Here is a 10,955-nt window from a genome sequence, read left to right on the forward strand (position 1 = left end):
GCAGTGGCTGCGAGTGCGGGGCGGCGGTGGCGGGTGGCGGAGAGTGCGGCGGGGCGGCGACATATATAGGGGGTCGGGGGGTTCCGACTTGGGGGAGGAGGCGGCCGACGGCGTGGCGCGGGCGGACTCTGGCGAGTCCAGCTCGGGCACGGAAGGGAGGCGGCGGCGGCGGCGACTTGGGCCGGCCTGCTCGGCTGGGCTTCGGCCCAGTCGGGCGGGGAAACCCTTTTTTCTATAAATAATTCCGCCGAAAACAGAAAAATCCTAATAAAATATAAAAAATTCCTAAAATGCCACCGTCTAAAAAGAATATTTAAAACGAAGAGAACATTTTCTGGCCTAAGAATGCAATTTTAAAAACATGCATATTTTCTAATTCAAATAAAATAGCGATAAACTCCCAATAAAATATAAATTTGATTTTAACATTTTTCCTCCGATATTTTTTTATTTTGGAGAAGTCATTTTATCCCCTCTCTTTTCTTTTGATAATGGAAATATTCGGAGAGAAAATGATTAAAACCAAAATGATCCTCTTGTCAATATTTGAGAAAATTCAAATATGAAAATAAACAAAATCCCCAACTCTCTCCATGGGTCCTTGAGTTGCGTAGAATTTCTAGGATCAACCCAAATGCAATAAAATATGATATGCAATGATGACCTATGTATAACATTCCAAATTGAAAATTTGGGATATTACACTCAGGTTAGGTGTTTGTTCACTCACCATTGCATGAGAAAAGAGAGGTAATAGGGATTCCCAGTCCCAAATTGCAAAAGAACTTATCAATAATCAAACAAAAACTCCTATGGAGCAAAAACCTTTACTTTACCGCTTGGGAACCGCTACTAATTTGTTTAGCATGGAAGATATTGACAACTGATGGTCGCGAATAAACAAGAAGGGTGCATGTGTCTAAATTTCATTTACCTCTATTTTAAAAACTTGAGCTCTGGCACCTTTGCAAATCACTGCTTCCCTCTGGGAGGGGACTATCTATTTAGTTTTATGTTGTGTCATCACCCACTCAAATAAGCACTAGAACCTGAGAGCACTTCTGTCATGGTGATGCATTGTGTGTAGCTAATGTTGGGTGCATCATGACTGGATCTTTTATACCATGAATTACGATGTTTAGTCGCTGCTTGAACTTTGGGACTGCTCTGCATTTATGTTTTGCGGTCTCACAAAGGGCTAGTGAGATACCAATACTGTCATATTGTATCATAGTTGTTTTAACAACGTGTTGCTGTTCGAGATGTCTTATTATTGCTTGCTAGTTGATTATGTCATTGATATGAGTTAATATAACTTTTAAGAGTTATTGTCGACATGGTAAGTTATAATCTTTGCTGCAAACCTAGGTGTTGTTTAAGCTTATTTATGGAAACAAGAGCAAAATAGTTCGCAAAAGCTTTTCTTTTTCACTTTCAGTTTATCAACTGAATTGCTTGAGGACAAGCAAAGGTTTAAGCTTGGGGGAGTTGATACGTCTCTGTCATATCTACTTTTCCTAACACTTTTCCTCTTATTTTGGACTCTAATTTGCATGATTTGAATGAAATTAACCCGGGCTGACATTGTTTTCAGCAGAACAACCATGGTGTTGTTTTGTGGAGAAATAAAAGTTCTCGGAATGGAACGAAACTTTGCAGGGATTTTTATACGATAAAGAGAATTTCTAGAGCCAAGAACCACCGGAGAGAGGCAACCTGGGTGGGCACAACCCACCAGGGCACACCACCCCCTCTAGGCACTCCCAGGTGGGTTGTCCCCACCTAGTGGCCCTGCAGACCCTGAAACCAATGCTATAAAATCCTATGTTTCAAGAAAAAATCAGGGAGAAAGAATTATCACGTTCCATGAGACGGAGCCGTTGTCGTCTCCTGTTCTTCATCGGGAGGCCAAATCTGAGTTCGTTTGGGGCTCCGGAGAGGGGGATCTTTGATCTTCGTCATCACCAACCCTTATCCATCGCCAATTCCATGATGCTCCCCACCGGGAGTGAATAATTCCTTCGCAGGCTCGCTAGTTGGTGAGGAGTTGGATGAGATTCATCATGTAATCAACTTAGTTTTGTTAGGGCCTGATCCCTAGTATCCATTATGTTCTGAGATTGATTTTGCTATGACTTTGCCATGCTTAATGCTTGTCACTTTGGGCCCGGGTGCCATGATTTCAGATCTGAACCATTTATGTTATCACCATTATATTCATGTTCTAGATCCGATCTTGCAAGTTATTGTCACCAACTACATGTTATGATCCGGCAACCCCAGAGTGACAATAGTCGGGACCACTCCCGGTGATGACCGTAGTTTGAGGAGTTCATGTATTCACCGTGTGCTAATGCTTTTTTTCGGTTCTCTATTAAAAGGAGGCCTTAATATCCCTTAGTTTCCAATAGGACCCCACTGCCAGGGGAGGGTAGGACAAAAGATGCCATGCAAGTTCTTTCCATAAGCACGTATGACTATTTACGGAATACATGCCTACATTATATTTATGAACTGGAGCTAGTGTTGTATCTCCCTAGGTTATGACTATCTCATGATGAATATCATTCAACTAATCAATGATCCAATGCCTACGATTTTCCTATTGTTCCTGCCAAGTTACTATTGCTATTGTCACTATTGCACTTGCTACAAAACTACTGCTATCACTGTTACCGTTGATGTTGCTACTGCTACCATTATCAAAACTATCATATTACTATGCTACTGATCACTTCGCTTCAGATAATTAATCTCTGGATGTGGTTGAATTGACAGCTCAGCTGCTAATACTTGCAAATATTCTTTGGCTCCCCTTGTGTCGAATCTATAAATTTGGGTTGAATACTCTACCCTCGAAAACTATTGCGATCCCATATACTTGTGGGTTATCAAAGATCATGCTCATTAGTAGCTTCTCCCTTTGTAGTACAGATAACAGTAGGTTAATATCCTAATCTAACAAACACTTTTGATTCTTGTTTTCTTATGAATAAATCTGCTATATGTCCACTAAATTAACGTAAACCCTAAAGCAACATACTAATTTAAGAGATGGGGTACTTCCTTTAGATCAACATGTGCTGACATACAACACATCCTTTTGTCTGAAAGAAAGATATGTAGTTCTCCAGAAACTACAAATAGATGCAAGGTCTCAACAATTTAAAGATATTTTATGTTCAGGGAAAATGATTCACACCAGGCCAAATTTGGATGTGCCTAAATTAGGTACAGTGATACATGCTAACAATTGTGATTTACCTAGACATTTTATTTACATACTAGGAACTTGTTTAGTACAAAATTAATAGAGTAAACTTTGGTACAAGAAGTATAAATCTTGACAAAATGGGATATTAGCCTCTCCAAGCTACAGGACCCTTAGGAACTCTGTATTCAATAGACATCAGTTTAGTAAAATATTTAGATCAACATAAAATCTACAAGGAATACTAGAAGATATTAGGCATAGCATATTAGCATTGCATCAAAATACCATTTGTAGTAATGTAGATTGGGAAATTACACACTTCTTTGCTCAAATATCATCAACACATGACCTTTCGCAAGATACATGAGACATTTGTATTTCTACATCAGTGCACGTGTACAAAGAAGTTAATATTTGAGAGCAATCCAGAAGGACATACAGAAACTTTTCCGCATCCCAACTGCACGCATCACATGACTATCCGTCTTGCCATCCATCTTCTCTTTTCTAGATTCGGCAACTCTATGTAATCTATAAACCAAAGTAGGTTTGTGACAACATCTTCTGTTTATCAAAGATGTTTTTCATTCAGAATAGGTTAATATGGTTAAGATGGTTTATCTGAACTCCTATTATGAGAAATTGGCCCATGAAGAACATGTGAGACATAAATATTTCATGATCTTGTGAAGGATCAGATGCTGACTGAAGAAAGTCGGGAGCCAACAACAAGTTGAATACCACGAGTTTGGATTGAGTACTTGGAGCAAGGTGAAATCTAACAGGGTTCTGACTTGAGCACTGAAGTTCTTATTGAAACAAGTCAAGGAACAACAAAACGTGTTATAGTCAAAGTATACCATAGTTCCTACATCCAGTAACTTCACCATCTTAAATCCTAGGGGAACGCAGAACCTTACAGCCAAAGAAATCAGTACCATAGTTTTCTTTGGCCGAGTTGGCAATGATTGAGGGTAGCTCGAGCAAGCCGGCATCTCCACAGAGTGTGACAACGAGGAGAAGTGATGCGATGTTGCTCGTCGTTATTAGTTAATTTTGTAGTGCTGCAGCCGCACCATTTTGCAATCATCACAATGAAAAGGTCAAACCAAAACTTCATGCTGAACTAAGCAGGCTGATCAATATTGAAGTTGACTTAACGAATACTTAATTAAGGGAGACAATGTTTCGGCAACCATCATGCAGCCTTGCATGGATGTCCATCTCACAACAGATCGATCTATTACTATGATGCGAATGCAATCCAACAAACAGACACATGTTGGCTGAAGCAAGGTCAGATTCAGAGCCTGTAAATGAATATGAAATCAAGGATTATATACAAAATAAATAGGAATATTAGGACAGATGGACGCGTGTGAGACTTATTCCTATATTATTACACAACACGTGACAAGGAAATTGACAAGGATTCATACACGCACATAGCAGCAACAACGAACTATTGAGATTAAAAAAGGACGCAAGCATTCTTCCAGAATTATTGCATATGGACTCAACCATACATACAAAATTCCAAATAGATCAACCAAACTATAAACAACTGCTTGCGTTTGCATAACTAGATAGCAATGCACATTGAAAGATGTAAGCACGAACCTAAAGTACCTAGAATGGTTAAGTGATTTTGCAGCCTCTAGCACCATGATGGGGTGTTATATAGCCATGATGTACGACACCACGACGGGGCGGCTAACACTAGGCAGAATAGATCACATTCATGATTTCCGTCAAAGATCGACCATCAAACGATGGCCATGTCACCACAAAGAACCAAAGAGAGTACACAAACTACAAACAGAGAAGTGCCTTACTAAACGATCTGTGTCGGCGGTGAGGTAGTCGAGGCGGAGCAACATCTTTGAGCCCGAACTGGTAGCGGTGCATATGGAGACGTGAGGTAGATGACCTACATGGGATTCGCACCGGTGGCCCATGGCGGCTAGGGTTGCTACAGGGTCATGTTCAGCAGCACAGAGGAAGTTGCGGAGGATCGAAGGAGAGGACTGAGGGGCAGCTGGGCTGGTGAGCGACGTTGTGGGAGAGCACCGCAGCTAGCAGAAATCAATGGTGGCGGGAAGCATCACGTTGATGGAGTTCAGGTGAGAGGGGGATCAAGGTGGAGGGAGATGGTGGATAAGAAATTTTGGGTAAAGATGGGTACCGCCGTACGGGGAGGTTAGATTTTTCCTAGGAGAGGAGGTTAAAGCTAAGTAGGGGAGGGTGGGATAAGTCCGGAGGTGGAAGGTTAAAACAAACAACACATGTTATCATTTCGTTGGTAGATATCTGTTGGTATAGGTGGGTTCTTGTTGTAGTGTTTGATAATTTGATATGTGGGTGGAGCGATGCTTGGGTGTTGTTCTTACTTGAACAAACCTCCCACTTATGATTAACCCCCTCGCAAGCATCCGCAACTACGAGAAAAGTATTAAGATAAAATCTAACCATAGCATTAAACATATGGATTCAAATCAGTCCCTTACGAACTAGCGCATAAACTAGGGTTTAAGCTTCTGTCACTCTAGCAACCCATCATCCAATGACTACTCCACAATGCATTCACTTAGGCCCAAAGATGGTGTGAAGTGTCGTGTATTCGACGTTCACATGACACCACTAAGGGAATCTTAACATACATATCATCAAAATATCGAACTCATATCAAATTCACATGATTACTTGCAACATGATTTCTCTCGTGGCCTCGAGAACAAAGGTAACTACTCACAAATTATATTCATACTCAAGATCAGAGGGGTACTAAATAACATAATGGATCTGAACATATAATATTCCACCAAATAAATCATATAGTAATCAACTACAAGATCTAATCAACACTACTAGTCACCCACAGGTACCAATCTGAGGTTCCGGTACAAAGATTGAACACAAGAGTTGAACTAGGTTTTGAGATGAGATGGTGATGTTGAAGATGTTGATGGAGATTGGCCTCCCAAAGATGAGAGAGTTTTTGGTTATGATGATGGCCTCGATTTCCCCCTCAGTGAGGGAAGTTCCCTCAGCGAAATTGCTCTGTCGGAGGGCAAAAGTGCCCCTGCCCAAGTTCCGCCTCGAGACAGTGGTGCTCCGTTCCGAAAGTCCTCTCCTTACTTTTCTAGGTCACAAGACCTCATATACCATAAGATGGGCACCAGAGGTGGGCTGAACTGCTCACCACCCACCAAGGCGCGCCTCGGGCCCTGGCGCGCCGTGGTGTCTTGTGGGCACCCAGTGCCCCCCTCCGGTAGTTCTTTTCTCCAATATTTATGAAATATTCCAAAATATTTCTCCATTAAATTTTAGCTCATTTGGAGATGTGTAGAATAGGTATCTCTTACATAGCTTTTTCAGGTCCGGAATTCCAGCTGTCGGTATTCTCCCTCTTTGTGTAAACCTTGCATATTATGAGAGAAAAGGTATTAGAATTACTCCGTAAAGCATTATTATGCATCAAAAACATTATAAATAACAGTAGGAAAACATGATGCAAAATGGACGTATCAATGGGTGAACATGATCCTAACATCTGCAACTGCCTCTGTTATACTTAATGGTGTACTAGGGAAAACCATACATTGCAAATGTGCATTTAGACAAGGTGATCCTTTTTCCCCTCTGCTCTATGTGATTGTGGGAGAAATCCTACAAATTTTGGTTAATGAATCTTGGAGAAATGCCACCCTAAATCTCCCATTTGACACTGCATTCACTGAAAGTTACTTTATCATACAGTATGCTGATGATACACTTGTAATTCTCCATACTGAAGTTGACCATATTAAGAGATACACTGATATCTTAGACACTTTCTCCAAATTCACTGGACTGGTTGTTAACTATAGTAAGTCCTCTCTGGTTCCAATAAACATTTCTTATGATAGGGCCTAGGAGCTAGCCAATATTATTAACTGCAGAAAACAAACTATACCATTCACCTATCTTGGTATATCTATGGGCTCTGCTAGGCCTAAATTTTAGGATCTTATGCCCATGGTTTCTAGGTTGGATAATAGATTGTCTGGGATTGCATCCATGATGACATATTCTGGTAGACTTATCCATCTCAAGGCCATTGTCTCTGCTCTATCTATATTTGCAATGTGCTGCATTCGAGTTCCATTTACTATCCTAGATGAAAGGATCGATATGGTCGACTAGAGGGGGGTGAATAGGCAACTAACATTTTTTATCTTTTCTTGACCAAATTAAACATAGCATCAAAGTAGGTTGTCTAGATGTGCAACTAGGTGAACAACCTATATGATGCAACAACAACAAGCACACAAGCAAGCAAAGGATACAACACAATATAAGCTTGCACAAGTAAGGTGAGAGATAACCAAGAGTGGAGTCGGTGGAGACGAGGGTGTGTTACCGAAGTTCCTTCCCTTTGAGAGGAAGTACGTCTCTGTTGGAGCAGTGTGGAGGCACAATGCTCCCGAGGAAGCCACTAGGGCCACCGTATTCTCATCACGCCTTCACACAATGCGAGATGTCGTGATTCCACTATTGGTGCCCTTGAAGGCGGCGACCGAACCTTTACAAACAAGGTTGGGGCTATCTCCATAACTCAATTGGAGGCTCCCAACGACACTATGAAGCTTCACCATAATGGAATATGGCTCCGAGGTGACCTCAGCCGTCTAGGGTGCTCAAACACCCAAGAGTAACAAGATTCGCGAGGGATTAGTGGGGGGAATCAAATTTCTCTTGGTGAAAGTGTAGATCGGGGCCTTCTCAACCAATCCCCAGAAAATCAACAAGATTGATTGTAGGGATGGCAGTTTTGCCCATGGGTATGGGTACCCGCGGGTACCTTAACTGAAAACAGTGGTCATGGGCAAGACTTGACAAGATTGTGTATCCATGGGTAATGGGTATCCATACCCGCAAAATATATGGGTAGGGCATGGGTATGGAATTATGCCCATGGGTAATCCAATGGATATCCAGAAAAATTTAATAAATGAAAATAACTCCTCTGGAATGTGGGGTCAACATTCAACTCATATGGCCCAACCCATAATACGTTCAACCAACCATAGCTCATAGGCCCGTAGCCACAAGTTTGCCACTCCTACGTCCTATACCCCTAGAAGCGATGAAATCTTGACTCATCACCAACAGAGTCTTGTCCAACTCCTGCTTATATTACATACTAGGGCCCCTATGGTTACACAACCTAGTCAGCTACGTCGTGGAGGGGACCTCCACAGCTCTGTCTTCCCTAACTTGGGCGACAGGGCTTCCAGAATATATTTTTGTGTAGAAGCCATGGTCCACCATGATAGCCTAGGGCGGAACCGACTTCGAGGTCCTCAGGCTGGCCTACCAGGCTAGCAACCGACATTGTGTGGTACCTTTGGGCTGTAACACCGCCAAGAGCCATTTTTGAAAAAAAGCTTTACATATTTTAAAATTCATAACAAATTTTGTATTTGTGGACACGGTTCAGAAATAGGATTATCTTTAAAAAATGGAAACATTTTTTGAAACCATGAACGTTTGCGAAATTCTCGAATAATTTTTGAATTTGTGAACAAAATTTGAAAAAGGGAATATTTATTTTGAAACTGTTAACAATTTTTTAAATTCCCTAACATTTTTTTAACTTTTGATTTTTGAAACAAATGATACTTTGTCAGAACTTCCAAACATTTTCCAAAATTCTTGAACATTTTTGAACTTTTGAATTTTTTTTAAAATAGGAACATTTTTGAAAAATGCGAACAGTTATTCAAAAATAAAGGATTTTTAAAATTTGTGATTTTTTTAAAATAAATATTATTGAAATTATGCACAAATATTTTAATTTTGAAAAGGAAAATATTATTAAAAAAACATGGAGTAAAGAAATAGATAAACGTGAATATGCTAGCTCCATCAACTTGAAAGCCAGCGCGCCATGACGGGCGCTAGGCTCCCAGCGAGCCGGCCGTTTTTCTTCCGATTTTTCTATATCGTCTTCTTTACTTCGGTTCATTTTACTAAAATTTAAAATATGTTCACAAATCTCGATAACGAATTTAAAAAATAAATCATCAATTGGAAAAATATTCACAAAATAAAAAAAGCTCATGAATTTTTTTTAATATTCATGACTTAAAAAATGTCTGCCGTTCACGTATTCAAAAATTGTTCTGATTCAGAAATATGTTCACGGATTAAATTTTGTTTTGCTAAGTGATATAGGCTAAGCTATTCCAGTGAGGTTAAGATGTCAACCCTTTCTTGTTGCAAATTCCCATCTATAGCCCAATGACACAAAAAACATGGCGGTTGAGAATTCAAAAGTGTCACAAGCAATAAAACTTGTAGGATTTAAATTCTGTTCAATGATGCTAGTCCACATATTTAGTTTCAGGCAACAGAACTTACAGGTTGGGGCGATCGTTGTGGAAATCATATTCTCGCGCTACGGGAATTATCTTGTCCGAGAAAAAGAAATACCAAAGTTTCATTGACACGAAAACAGTTTCCAACAACCAGTAGATTTTTTTTTAGGGAAATGGTCAAGCAAAGAGGCAACAATAACATCATTCTAACACACTCCTTTTTTTTTTGGCAGAGTTTATTGGTAAAGTAACACATAATTTCAGGCAACAAACTGTGTCTGCATAACCAACATCTTTTACTGCAGTAGCCAAGTTAAAAATAAAGTCAGCAACCTCATCCACCCCCTGCAAGCTACTTTTGCATAAACATGTACCGGCACTCGCACATGGCTACTACTCTCTTCTGTATCGGCAAGAGGCAACATCTTAGCTACAATTCACATAGATCACTGGAACACAAGTATATGTTCGTGCCTAGGCGGGCTACTTGGTAGTATGCCTAAAGCAAGATAACTCAAACTTTTTTTTTGCCTGAAACCTTGGTAAGTTCATGTAAACTCCGGAAAACCGAGGGGGAAGGAGATCATAGGCAAGTAGACGCATATATGTGCACAACTAGATTTTCTTTGTTACCTAGATCCATTGATGTTTTAACATCAACTTGATTATTTTGACTTATGAGGTGAGGCAGCAAAGTGGTGGTGATGATTAATAAGTTGGAACAGAAATTGGCGAATTTAACTGGAAAATAGTAATAATGTAATGGCAAATTATGTTGTACACTCTAGTCTAGTTGCTATATGCACCATTCCCATCGCTCGGTCGACCCATCACTGTTGCATGCACGTGTATTCATTCCTTGCCTGCTCTTATTTTGCACAAGCATATAGTGAATAATGATAATGATATAAGTACTCCCATGTGCGTGCTGCTGCACTTTCCATTATCGGGTCTAAGGGTTATTTTCGCCCAGGCTATCCTGACGCTGCATACGCGTGCAACATTCTGGCATTTTAGCAAAAATAAAATAAAATAAGAAGCGCAAAAAAGCCAAAAAGTAGTGAAGGGAGTACTACCATTACTACCAAGTAGCAGTAGTAGCACCACTGGCACCTATAACCACACAAATTTCAGCACATATATCTGTAAATTCGTTAACTAATTCCAAGATATGCATAAAAATCTACTCCGAATGCTTTTATTTGACCAAGGTAGTTCTTCGGAGAGAAATTTGGCTAAGGTAGTTGCCATTATACAGTTGCGCGCGCGCGCACACACACCAGTGTTCTTGGCATCATCGTCTCTCACACCAAGTAGTAGCAAACTACGCGTAATTAACACACATACATAATCAGTCACTAGTCACTGCACACACACAC

Source organism: Triticum dicoccoides, chromosome 6B (genome assembly GCF_002162155.2).
Source record: "Triticum dicoccoides isolate Atlit2015 ecotype Zavitan chromosome 6B, WEW_v2.0, whole genome shotgun sequence".
In the NCBI taxonomy this organism is placed as follows: domain Eukaryota; kingdom Viridiplantae; phylum Streptophyta; class Magnoliopsida; order Poales; family Poaceae; genus Triticum; species Triticum dicoccoides.